The sequence below is a fragment of the Canis aureus genome, chromosome 27 (assembly GCF_053574225.1).
Source record: "Canis aureus isolate CA01 chromosome 27, VMU_Caureus_v.1.0, whole genome shotgun sequence".
NCBI lineage: Eukaryota > Metazoa > Chordata > Mammalia > Carnivora > Canidae > Canis > Canis aureus.
This window is the reverse complement of record NC_135637.1, coordinates 23,514,367-23,527,526: the sequence shown is the minus strand read 5'-3', so window position 1 is coordinate 23,527,526 and position 13,160 is coordinate 23,514,367. Positions and strand designations below refer to the sequence as shown.

The 13,160-nt window shown below is 48.3% G+C and overlaps 1 protein-coding gene across 8 annotated transcripts in view; it reads right to left on the bottom strand.

Annotated features, from left to right (window-relative positions):
• The window catches only part of SEZ6L (seizure related 6 homolog like), a 188,992-nt gene that overhangs the window by 108,584 nt on the left and 67,248 nt on the right, over positions 1–13,160 (bottom strand). The gene's annotated exons all lie outside the window — the stretch shown is intronic.

The following is a 13,160-nucleotide window of genomic DNA, read 5'->3' as shown; positions in this document are numbered from 1 at the left end:
GTGAAGAGCGCCTTACATGCCTTCACATCCCTCAGTCAGGGGGAAACAGGCAGTAGAAGAAAATTCTTAAGTGCTTTTTAGAACTGATCTGCACAATGCACCCCAGGCTGGCTTCATAGGAAGCCTCTCGACCAATGGCAAGTTCACTGTGGGAACCAGAAGCGCTAGCTTTCTCACTGGAAATGAGCTGGGACTCCTGGGTAATAGACTTAAGGACAGGAGACAGCTCACAAATACATGGCTGGAGACACCTGCCCACTGACAAAGAGCCCTGTATGATGTCCTCCTGACCTGGTAGCTGCCTACTGTCTTATTGCTGGGCTCACATTCCAGACTTTCTGCAATATGGCCGCTACCTCTAACCCTTCTTCACAAAGCCCCTCACCTCCCCCCAAACCCCCCAGATAGTTCCGATGCTCAATTCTTCCTATCTACTACCAGCTGGGAGGGGGATTAATGGAGATGCCACTGTCTTTGGAGTGTTCATTGTGTGCTCAGCACCGTTAGGTGCTTCATCACATGTGTTGGTTTTATTGGACATATCCTTTCCTTCTCATCCTCCCTCCCTCTCTCCCTCCTTCTTTCTCCTCTTCCTTTTTTTTTTTTCAATTCCTAGCTATAGCCAATGAGCATCCTTATGCATTAACTTCTGCTATGATCAAATCCACTCCCAAGCACAAATTCCCTGGAATGAAATTCTCTGGTCAAAGGGCATGAAGATTTTTATAACTCTCGCTGAACAGAATTGCCATATTGCTTTCCTAAGGGGTCTTACCAATTACAAAACATCCGAGCTTACCAATGTTACAGTAACCTTGCCAGCATCCAGTGTTATTGGTTTAAGTGTTTTAAGCTAATTTAGTCAGTGTAATGTGGTCCTTCCAGGATACTTTCAGGTGCATTTACTTGACCTCCATGAAGGATGAACATTCCCCGTAAACTTTCCACCTAGTGGTTCATGTTGCTGGGTTTTTAATTTATCTACTCTGTCCATTCGTATTTTGTGGTCCAGATCTTTCAAATTATAACTTTGAATAAACATTTTCAAGTTTCCTTATCACGTATCCTAGCAGCCTCTTTATTATATAATTTTCTTGTAAAAATTTAATCCTGCAGAAAGATTATATATATCTCTCTGGGTACTATATGTAGATCTGCACTTTACACATACACAGGAATCCAAGAACCAATTTTTGTCCCCTTGGGGGCAATATTGCCTTCATTGAGAATGCATGCAATGAACCAAATTCAACTGCATGGTTCTACGAAGTCATAATGAACTAATGATTATGAACCAAATAATAATTCAGCTAAATAAATAACTTAAATTCAACAAATATTTCCTATCATGTACAAGCAATGAACCAGTCACTGTGGATTCAGAAATGGAGAAGTCAAGGACTCTACTGCCATTTTATATTTTAATTAATTAGTTAATTTGAGAGGGAGTAGGGAGAAGGGCGAGGCAGGGGGGGAGGGAGAGAATCTTAAGCAAGCTCCAGTGCCAGCATAGACCCCACAGGGGGCTCAATCTCACAACCCTGAAATCATGACCTGAGCTGTAATCAGGAGTTGGATGCTGGGTCCCCTGGGTGGCTCAGTGGTTGAACATCTGCCTTTGGCTCAGGTCGTGATCCCGGGGTCCTGGGATCGAGTCCCACATCGGGCTCCCTGTGGGGAGTCTGCTTCTCTCTTTGCCTATGTCTCTGTGTTTCTCATGAATAAATAAATAAAATCTTTTTTTAAAAAAAGAGTCAGATGCTTAACTGACTAAGCCATCCAGGCACCCTTCACTGCCATTTTTAAAAAAGATTTTATTTCTTTTTTTTTTTTTTTCTCTTTTTTAAATTTTTATTTATTCATGATAGGCACACAGTGAGAGAGAGAGAGGCAGAGACACAGGCAGAGGGAGAAGCAGGCTCCATGCACCGGGAGCCTGACGTGGGATTTGATCCCAGATCTCCAGGATCGCGCCCTGGGCCAAAGGCAGGCGCCAAACCGCTGCGCCACCCAGGGATCCCAGATTTTATTTCTTTATTTGAGAGAGAGAAAGTAGGAGGCAGGGCAGAGGGAGAGAAAGAATCTCAAGCAGACTCCTCGCTGAGTGAGGAGCCTGGCATGGGGCTCGATCTCATGATCCTGATATCATGACCTGAGCTGAAATCAAGAGTCATGAGTTGGATACTTGACCGAGCACGCCACTCAGGCGTCATTTTTATGCAAATCCATGAAGAGGTTGGTTGGTTGAGAGAGGGCATTGCAAGGGGAAGGTGGGAGGGACAGCCTAGAAAGATCTGGGGACAGTAAAAACAAACAAACAAAAACTGGAAACAGATAACACCAATTGCATTGGTCACAACAGCAAGATAGATGAGAGGTCTGTGAGCAAATGTGTTTTGCCGGGGACTAGATACTGAACCATGTGTGACCCTGGAGATGTCCCCCCTGGTAGAGAAGGCTGGGCCCCTTGGTGGTCAAAGAGAGGCTGCGGTGTAGGAGGACCTGCTTCAAACCCTGGCTTATAATTTACTTGCTGTAAATTACAGCCAGCCATGTGATCCAGGCCAGCCATGTGAGCTTGGATTCCAAATCTGGGGAATGGGGGCAGATGAAAAGAACCACCCCTCTGCACAGGTGTGAGGATTAAATCCTCCCTATCCTCTCAGTACAGTGCTGGGGCATAGAGTTCGGGTTCCAAGACCATTTGCTGCTATTATTGATATCACTCTGTGAATTATGAGAACGTTGTCTATAGGCCATCAGATATCTGGGGTGTAGAATGGCTCTGCCACAAGATTTTTCAAGCATTTAAGGAAGAGCACAAGCTTCAGATGCAAAACCAAAAATTGGTGCATACCTCACTAAAATACTAGTTAAGCCCTTTCCAGGGTCCTTTTCTCATTTTTATTCTCCACCCAGTGCTTCTTAAACTCCAGTGTGTCCATGAGTCATCCGGGGATTTTGCTAAAATGCTGATTCTGATTCAGTAGGTCTGGGATGGGGTCCAAGATCCTGCATTTCTAACTAGTTCCCAAGGGCTGTTGCTGTCGCTGGTCTGCAGACCATCCCCAGAGTGATCTGCTCCAGTGGGCTTTGATGGGTGATGTCAGGACACTAAAGGCATCCAGGGAGAGAAACAGGGAGATGGACAGCACATCCCCAATTGCCACCATGGGCACAAGCGGCTGCAAGAACAGGGCATGGTCTGAATGTGCATTTGGAGACAGATGCCCATGATTGCTGTGAGCTACACGTCTCCCTGGCCCTGGGTTGAGGCTTTCCATGCCACCACCACCACTGAGCAGTGCCTGTAATGACAGCCCCTCTTCAGGAGGCACCGACTTCCTGCAGGCACTTTGCTGCCTTAGCAAGGATCTACCCAGGAGCCCTGAGATAAATCAGCAGTTGTCATAGCCTCACTTCACAGTGGGGGAAACGGAGTCTCGGGAAGACGACGGGTGTGGGCTCAAGGTCTAACAGGTAAAAGAGGCAGAGATGGGATTTGATTACAGAACTGACTCCAAGCCTCTCCCCACCCCCGCCCCCACCCCAAACTTACAAATCAGTGATGCCTGACTCCCAGTGACTGGTCCTGACTGCCAACAACTACCTGCCCACCCAGAAGATCTTCCCCAGCCCTGGGATAGCCTCTGGGGACACAGAGCTAAGGAAGAAGGGTAAGGCACTGATGGGGGCTTGCAGGCTACCTGGCGGGGGCAGCTCTGCACAGCCAGTTTCTGCCTCCGGGCTCTTTGCAAACATGCAGCACACTCCACCTCAAAACCAGATTCTTCTGCATGTGCTCATCAACGGAGTAAAACGGGGTTGTCATTTCCTGCAACATGAGCTGAGCCTTTGGTTTTCAACTCTGAAAATCCCAACCCTGGCTCCCACTATCCCACCTCCTTGGTAGAATCAGGAGGCAAGTTGCTTCTCTAGAAGAGACCTGAGATGCATGAGCCAGAGTCAGACCTGTCCCACATTGAGGTCCCTGATCAGGTGCCTGGTGGCTGTGTAATATTGGGTGAGTTGTTTTACCTCTCTGTGCTTTACTTTCTCAACTGTGAAAAAGAGAAAATGACAGCGACCTAAATACTAAGTGTCATTCTCATTTATTAAATATGTGGATACAAGCCATTGTGCTTCCTCAGCTAATCCTCAGCTTGATTCTAGGAGGTGGGAATGTCACCAACCCCATTTTACAGAGGACGACATGGTGGCTTAGGGACGTAGCATAGTGACATCACCTGATATCACCAGAGCCTCCGTACAGCTATTGTAGCTTGGCTTTGTTTGTTTACTGCAATCCTATGAATGCGTAGGGAACCCTCTGTCCAGGCTGGTGTTCTGGGACGGAAGTGCAGACAGAGCTCTGGTCCTCTTGATCAAAGTCACACACCTAGGCATGCTGCTCCGGAGGCCATATGTGTGCCTGGCCCTGTTCTGGGAGCTCTGTGTGAATCATCCCACTGAGCCCTCCTAATCATCGGTGAGATCTGTACTATATTGTCCCCATTTTACGGGGACCAAAGCCTAGACAGGGTGGTTTCCTGTGGCTGCTGTAACAGATTACCATGCACTGAGTGGTTTAGAATAAGAAATTTATTCTCCTGCAGTTCTGGAGGCCAGAAATCCAAAATCAAGGCACCAGCAGGGTTATGCTCCTTCTGAAGCATAGACTCCAGGGGAGATCCTCCCTTGCCTCTGAGGCTTCTGATAGTGCCTGGCAAACCTTGGCATTCCTTGGCTTGCAGCTGTGAGGCTTTGGTCTCTGCTCCGTTGCCACAGGATGTTCCTCCTTGGGTGTGTCTTCTGGATCTTCCCATCCTTCCTATGGGGACTCGTCTTTAGGGCCCACCCTCATCCACTATGACCTCATCTTAACCAATCACCTCTCCAAAGTCCCTATTTCCAGAAGAAGTCACAATCTGAGGTTCCAGGTACACATGAATTTGTAAAGCAGGCAGATTATTGCATTGACCCAGGAGAGGGAAGTGGTGGTTTGTTTGAGGAAGTTGCAGAGCTCAGACTTGAACACAGATTCTGTGCTCTTTGCTAGTCCACTAATAACATGGTGGGGGCCATTCTGCACTTGTCCACAAATGCCCCTCATACACATGTGTCTCGTGCACGCCGGGTCTATGTGAAAAGCATACAGCCAGGAAGTCATTTTACAGTGTGGCATGAGCCTCTGGGCCCTTCCTGCAGATATGACAGAGAGATCCTCGCCTTTCCACTCTAACCACATAACCCAGCACACTGTTGATGTTCACAAAGCCCTCCGGAGTCTGGGAAGCACCACGGCACATGGTGCTGTGCGAATGGCCTTGTAACAATTACAGGTGGTGCCCATTACCACCCCCATTTGTCTGACGGAAAAATTGAGACCCAGATGGTGTCATGAAGAAACGCATGGGAAAATGGGTTGGAAGTTCCAAAGTGCTGTGCTAATGGAGGGGGTTATTAATAATCCTTTTAAAAAAAATAACCTGAATTTTATTTTTTTTTATTTTTTATGATAGTCACACACACACACACACACACAGAGAGAGGCAGAGACATAGGCAGAGGGAGAAGCAGGCTCCATGCACCGGGAGCCCGACGTGGGATTCGATCCCGGGTTTCCAGGATCGCGCCCTGGGCCAAAGGCAGGCGCCAAACTGCTGTGCCACCCAGGGATCCCGGTTATTAATAATCCTAATTAAGAGCAGCAACAATAATGCTAACAGTCACTACCCATTACAGATTCAATTCCGTGCAATCAACATTTCCAGGCACGGTGCTAAGTACTCAACAAATATTATCTCATTTAATTCAATTAACGGCAACAACCCCGGGAGAAACGTTGTGGGATTAATTGGCTCTGTTGTGAGGGAGAGCATTACCAGATTTGAAACTTTGTTGGATGCTCTCACGTTCTGGAATATTTTTGTCTCCCTTTGGTGAGTAAAAGGGAAGGGAAAGACTGGAGCCAGAGTGAGGTGGGGGGAACTGGTCTTTCTGCAAGAGAGATGTAAAAGGTTCTGCTTCTACCTGAAACTTGTCCAGATTAATGACTGGCAGGTAGGTGCTGGGTCCGGAAGGCAACGTGACCCTCACCCCTCCCTCTTTCTTCCTTCCTGCAAATGGGAGTGTTTGCTGTGTGCCAAACACCCCAGTTGGGTTGTTGGGTTAGGTTTAGGGTTACAGCAGGGAGCTAAACCTGGCTCCAGTGAGCATGTGTGCTTTTCTACAGGAGGAGGACACCTGGATTAGAAGGATCTGATTTGCAAGAGAATTTTTGGGTCCTTTGGGCAGAAACAGGTGCAGAACACAGACCTGGTATGGCAACCGAGATAGGAGATTCTTTGGTCAATTATTAAGACTTAACCGGAAAAGGACAAACATTATACGGTCTCATTCATTTGGGGAATATAAAAATTAGTGAAAGGGAATAAAGGGAAAGGAGAGAAAATGAGTGAAAAGATCAGTGAGGGTGACAAAACATGAGAGACACCTAACTCTGGGGAATGAACGAGGGGTAGTGGAGGGAGAAGTGGGCGGGGGGTTGGGGTGACTGGATGATGGGCACTGAGGGGGGCACTTGGTGGGATGAGCACTGGGTGTTATGCTATATGTTGGCAAATTTAACTCCAGTAAAAAAAATTATTAAGACTTAGGGAAATGAACACTTAAGGGATGACTGTGCCCTAAGAAGTCTCGACACCCTCGAGCAATCCTGTCTTGATGTATGTGTAATACAGTATGTAATTTCCATGAATAATTTTCATCTAACTACGTCTTGAGCAGGGAAGGTAAAAGGGTAGCTCATCGTCAGCTTTGGTAAAAGTATTTCATGTCCTCGACTAAATGGAATATTTGTAGTACTCATTATCTTTGCCCTTTGGAGCAGGGATCAATGGTATTGGGGTTATAATAAGAATACTAATAACAACAATAATGGGAATAATAATGCTAGCAGTAACAAAATAACAATAATCAGAGTAAAGAATTAGCAGCGCGTGGGAAAGGAGCCATGTCCCCATGTGGCCCATAAAGAAGGGAAGTGACTCTCCCAAGGTCACATGCCAGCCAGTGGCTGGTCTGGAAGGAGGACCTGGTGTCCTGGCAACCAGGCCAGCATTCTTTAATAATGTCAATGGAAAATAGCAACCGCTGGCATTCACCTGCCTCCCCGGGGCCTGGCCTTGTGTAGGGAGCTCAGCCAACAGTATTGCCAGTCATGGGGAGGACCCTGAAAGGAGGTACCAGCAGCCCATTCCTCAGTCAACCTGAGCCCCCATCCAGGTGTAGGATGCCACCCAGAGGGGAAGGATGGCCTTGGGAGCATCCCTGCTTGGAGGAGGCAGGAGGATCCTGCAGGAAGCCAGGACGGGGTATTTCAAGGGCTGCCTGGGAACCCGCACCCTGGTTCCAGCAACACAGCTTTGCCTCTAGCTAGCCTCTTACTCCCCCTCTTCCGATCCTATAGCATCTCAGCCTTTCTAACGTTAGGCTTCAAGGTCTGTGGGAATGGTGCCTGGGGAATTTGCAGAGCTACCTTGTCTGCGGGCTAGCAAAGGTTGCCATGGAAACCCTTCATCCCTTCCCAGACCTGCAGCCTGTTCTCCCTCCCCTGACGCTCCATCCTCCATCCACCGCCACACTGGGGCAGGGCTGACCAGTCGGGGTGCAACCTGCATGTCTCCTTTGGGATGCAAAGCCGCCTCTTCAAATTCATTCCAATCATGCTGCCCAAAGGATCATCTCTCCTCTGGTTCAACCTGTTATTTCATTGCTGGAGACTGGCCATGGCTCCCCAGGGCTGGAAGGAGCAGGCCCCCACCGTGGTGGTATTTAAGTTTTTTCTCTTCTCCATAACAGAGCTGCACCCGAGCTCTAGAGCACTAGAATCCCACCAATCCGTGGGCTCCAAGAGGGGCCAGGGCTGTCTTGTTCATCATTGCTTTCCTGGTGCCTGGCACAGCTCCTGGCTCACATTAGGCACACTCAGGAAGAAAAACCAACAAAAGAGGGAAGAATCGAAAGTGCCAACTTCTACAATCAGTGTACCCTCTGCTCCAGCTACTGAAGAGGCAAATTGAAGTTCAACCTCCTTCCTCAAGATTCCTCCTCCAAGACCTGGCAGGTCCACAGTGCAACTTGTTCTGCCAAAATCCCACCCATCCTTGGAAGGCTCAGCTCAGCCACCACCTCCTCCAGTATTTCCCAGATGTCCCCTTTAGAGTGTATTCTAGAGCTCACTTGGCAATCTGCCTATGCCTAGAGCAAGTTTTCCTCTCCTCTGCAAGTGCCTTGAATTTTGGGACCTGGCTTTCTCCATCCCTCAGCCCCCTGTGGCCAGAACTTAACACCAACAAAGTGCTCAGAAGTCAAGTTCATCTGCATCGAAGGTCACCATGATTCCTCATCAGGGCTCTTCACAAGGCAAGGCTCAGAGCTTCAACACACATGCACTTGTAATGGGCCATTCCGATGATTTTTCCTCTCTGCAGGGCTTGATGGGTTGATCGGACCAAGTCCTTTGATGAACTTCAGGGGCCTCCCCTCTTCTTGCAGTTGCTCTGTTTCCATATAATCTGTTCTCCATGCACCAGCCAGGGAGCCTTATAAAACCTAAACCACCACCATGACAGGGTCAAGCCTTTGTGCAAAACCTTCCAAGTGGCTTCTTCTCATCCCTCTTCTCATCCCCTAAAAGGACAGGATACCCTATCTGGCTGATTGGGGCAAGTGACTCCCCCTCTCTGAGCCCTGGTGACATCTATGAAGGCATCTGCAGCCCTCATTTCCCCCCAACCCCCACAAAGAAGTCAGTTTTCCGTGAGCCTCTTAGGTATGTATGATGGTTGTCATCAGTGTGCACCGAATCCCTTAACACACGATTAATCACAGCATCTCGCTTTTAATAACCTCAGGGATGCCAGGCTCAGCCTCCGTGCCTCCCGTGTCAAGACACATAGCATTCGAGCCTGTGACGTCGACAGAGAGTAATGCCAGTCTGTGGCAGGAGGCAGAGGGGTTCCTCCTCAAATAAGATGGGAGCCCGAAAGCCCAAAAAGCTATTTTAAGGGAGTTCTAGAAGTGTTTGTTTTTAAAATATCATGAAATGGTTATTACTAACCTTTTTTTTTTTCTCCTCCTGCCGTCTTTCCAAACAGGTGCAGTGAGATTAGTGGTAATTTAAAAAGCAGGATTGCCTCTGTGTCAATTTCTTGCTAATGAGCAAAACACGCCATGTAATTGCTATGTATTGAAGGAGGCAACAATGCATTTTCAGCGGCTGTTTAATATGCCAGGGCTCAGTTGAGCAGATGTTCTGAGACGCGCTTTCCAAGACACAGGAGTCGAGCCCAGAACAAGAAGGTGATGCTTTCCTTTTCCTCTCCTCCAGCCAGTGCAGGGCCCCTTGGAGGGCAAAGGCAGAGCCAGGTGCCCGTGACATCGTCTGTGCTAGGTTCCTGGAGGCAGAGCTGATGGGGGAGGGAGGCTGGAAACAGGCTGGGGTGGCAACGGGAGGGTGAAGAGTCCCCTTCTCTTTATCGTATGAGGCACCAACCTTTGGACCATAACAAGGTCTTATATTTTGCCTGGACGTTCAATGAGCCAGGGATATTCCCCGCTGGCTCTGTGATCCTCACATGTGACCTCAGCCTCTCTGAAGGTCAGCCTCAACATCTCTCAAATGCAGATAATACCCACATATCCTGTGGGGGATAAAATGAATGAACGAACAGGCCTGGATGCTTTCCTCTAAAGTGTCCACATGAGGGGTGTCTGGGAGGCTCAGTCGGTTAAGTGTCCAACTATTGATTTTTGCCTCAAATCATGATCTTGGGGTCCTGAGATCTAGTCCTGCATTAGGCTTCCCACTGAGTGCGGAGTCTGCCTGAGATTCTCTCCCTCTCTCTCTGCACCCCCCCTCAAGTAAATACATAAGATCTTTAAAAAGAAATAAAGTGTCTACACGACTGGCTCCCTTACAGGGGCATGTGACCACCTGCCCCAGATCTCTTTCCCCTCTCTGAATCTAGCAAAGTCATTTATGCCAGGGAATTGGTGACAAGGGCATCAAACATCACCAGCTCCATGGGACCTTCCCTGACCACCTCCAATTTCCATGAAGGCAAGAATTTGTGGTCTGGAATTTTCATTCACGGGTGAATTTCAAGTGTCTAGTGTCTAGGGCAGTGCCTGGAACATAGTAAGTGCTCAATGAATGTCGAATGAATGATGCATATGGGATACCTAACCCAGTGCCATGACACAGTAGCAGCACAGTAAGTGGCAGCATATAAATTATCATTTAATTTGCTCCAAGCAAAGTGTTTTCACATTGAGTAAAGTATCCATTGTCTGTCCTCCAGCGGAGGGCCAGATGCTTTAAATGCTTTACCATCTCAGTTCTCCCAACAATCAAGTAAGGCAGGTACTATTCTCATTCCCAGTGGATGGAGCTCCAGGAGACTAGGTGGGGAGTTGTCAAAGATTGGGGAAAAAAAAAAAAAAAGAAATACCTTGACATCGAAACAAATGGCTTTCTGCTTGGGTCTTCATGGAACAACCCAAGGTCACACCAGCGGGTTTGGGATGCATTTTTCCAGGGAGCACAGAAAGTGAAAAGAGAGGTTTGAGGAACCCAGTGGCTTAGAGTCAGAACATTTTGGTGGTTCCATGTGAGTAAGGCACTGGGGAGGGAAAATTGTCCTTTGGATTTGAAGAAGAGGCTGCTTGTGGGGCTGAAAGGATTTGGGGTCTGGGTATCTTGTTGAATCAGTTCCCTGGTGGTGGAGGGGGGGCAGCTCTAAGGCCCAAAGAAGGAACTGAAGCTTCAGAGTCCTGGGGGCTTGGGTTCAAGTCTGAACCTCTCTGCTCACGAGCCTGTTTCCTCCTACAAAATGAGGATCACGGCAGTCCCTCTCCAGGGACTTGATGGATACAATGATGATTTGTGAACAAGGTGCAAGAAACAAGGCTGCAGAAGCTGGCCTGACAGTGCTCAGAAAGACTCCGAATGGACTTGCTGGTCACCCAATCAGTGCACAGCGGTGGACCACCTACTGTGTGCAAGATGCTCAAGTGTGTGCTGGGGATGGGGGCCCTGGGGACTCTGGCTTGAGAAATCCTGGGGCACTTTCTGTAGTTCTCACCCAGCAAGTGTCTAGTCATTTTGAGAGACAGGGTTTCCTAGTGGTTAGCAACCCTGCCTGGGTTTGACTCTTGATTCCTTCCTGAATGCATGGGCTTCAGCCAAGCAACTAACCCCTCTCAGAGCTTCAGGCTGGCCATCTGCAAACCGAGGACAAAAATAGGACCTATCTCACTGAGCTACTGTTGAGAATTACATGAAATGATATGTGAGAAGCCCTGGCTCAATGTCAGTGCCCAACAAACAGTCGGTATTACTGTATTTGCTATTATTATTATTCTTGTTGTTTATGCACTGTCTTGAGCTTGCCTCTCATGCTGTTGCATCAGGAAGCAAGACCTGCGTTTTATTCTTCTTTGGCCTCTGCGGATTCTCAGGACCATGCCTGGCTTGGTGTAGGTGCTAATCCACAGTTTGAAGTAAATAGAGGGGTGATTGAATGAATGCCATCTTGTCATGGGGTCATCTTTATAAACACAGTTCTCCAACTTTTTGCTCCTTCCAGATGGAATTGGTGTTTCATTTTTTTAAAGATTTTTTTTTTTAAGATTCTATTTATCCAGGCAGCCCCGGTGGCCCAGCAGTTTGGTGCCGCCTTCGGCTTGGGGTGTGATCCTGGAGACATCGGGCTCCCTGCATGGAGCCGGCTTCTCTCCCTCTCTTTCTGCCTCTCTCTCTGTCTGTCATGAATAAAAATAAAAGCTTAAAAAAAAGATTCTATTTATTCATTCATGAGAGACATACAGAGAGAGGCAGAGACATAGGCAGAGGGAGAAGCAGGCTCCCTGTCGGGGAGCCCGATGTGGGACTCCATCCCAGGAGCCAAAGGCAGACGCTCAACTGCTGAGCCACCCAGGTGCCCCTGTTGTTGTTTTTTTTTTTTTTTTAAGATTTATTTATTTATTTATGATAGACATAGAGAGAGAGAGGCAGAGACACAGGAGGAGGGAGAAGCAGGTTCCATGCCGGGAGCCCGACGTGGGACTCAATCCCGGTACTCCAGGATCGCGCCCTGGGCCAAAGGCAGGTGCTAAACCGCTGAGCCACCCAGGGATCCCCCTCCCTTTTTTTTTTAGAGATTATTTATTTATTTATTTGAGACATAGTGAGAGAGAGAGAGAGAGAGAGAGAGAGAGAGAGAGAGAGAAAAGGGGGGAAGGAGGAGGAACGAGCAGAGGGAGAGGGAGAAGCAGATCCCCAATGGAGCACAGAGCCCCAAGCAGGGCTCAGTCCTAGGACTCTAAGATCATGACCTGAGCTAAAGGCAGACACTTAACCACCTGAGCCACCCAGGTGCCCCTGGAATGGGTGTTTTTAGCATTTACAGTCCCTTCTATGTTTCCTCTCTTGAGTGCTTTGCCAGGTGGGAGTTCATGGTAGGCACTTATGATACACCAGCCTCAGTGCTTACTGGTCACTTTGGGCTACACTGTGTCAAGGATACAACCTCTACATCCACAGCATAGGGCCCAGAGCCACCCCCTGCCTCTCTGACCGGGGCCCTCTGGCCACTGCTATTGATAAAGGGGACAGAATCTGTTCAAGCCCCACCTCTGTGCATCCACCACCATGAGGATGACAGAAGGACCCCAGCTCTCCTGCCTCCTCCCACTCACTTGAGCTCGGCAGCTCCTCCATCAAGAATAATCCCAGGCTGTAGGCCTGAGGGTGGAAAATGAATATTCTGGCTGCTTTTCAGTTTCCAGATTGATTGGGGACAAACGGGAACTCAGCCCCCTCAACCAATCATCCAAGGCAGTCAGCTGTAACTAGGTGTATACTTAAACAGCTGGCGTGTGAAATATTGCGCCCGCACTCTGCTGATTAAAAAAAAAAAAATCCAAATCGTTATTTCCCGCAGTCACCAGCTTAGAGGCCCAGGAGCGGGTGGGGTGGGGGCAGATGGGACTACCTCACTGGCCACAGCCGATTCATCATGAATAGCCCTCCCCCGAGACTGAACTCTGAAATGTGTTTTGTCTTCCACACTGCTGTGGAGAATTAATATATC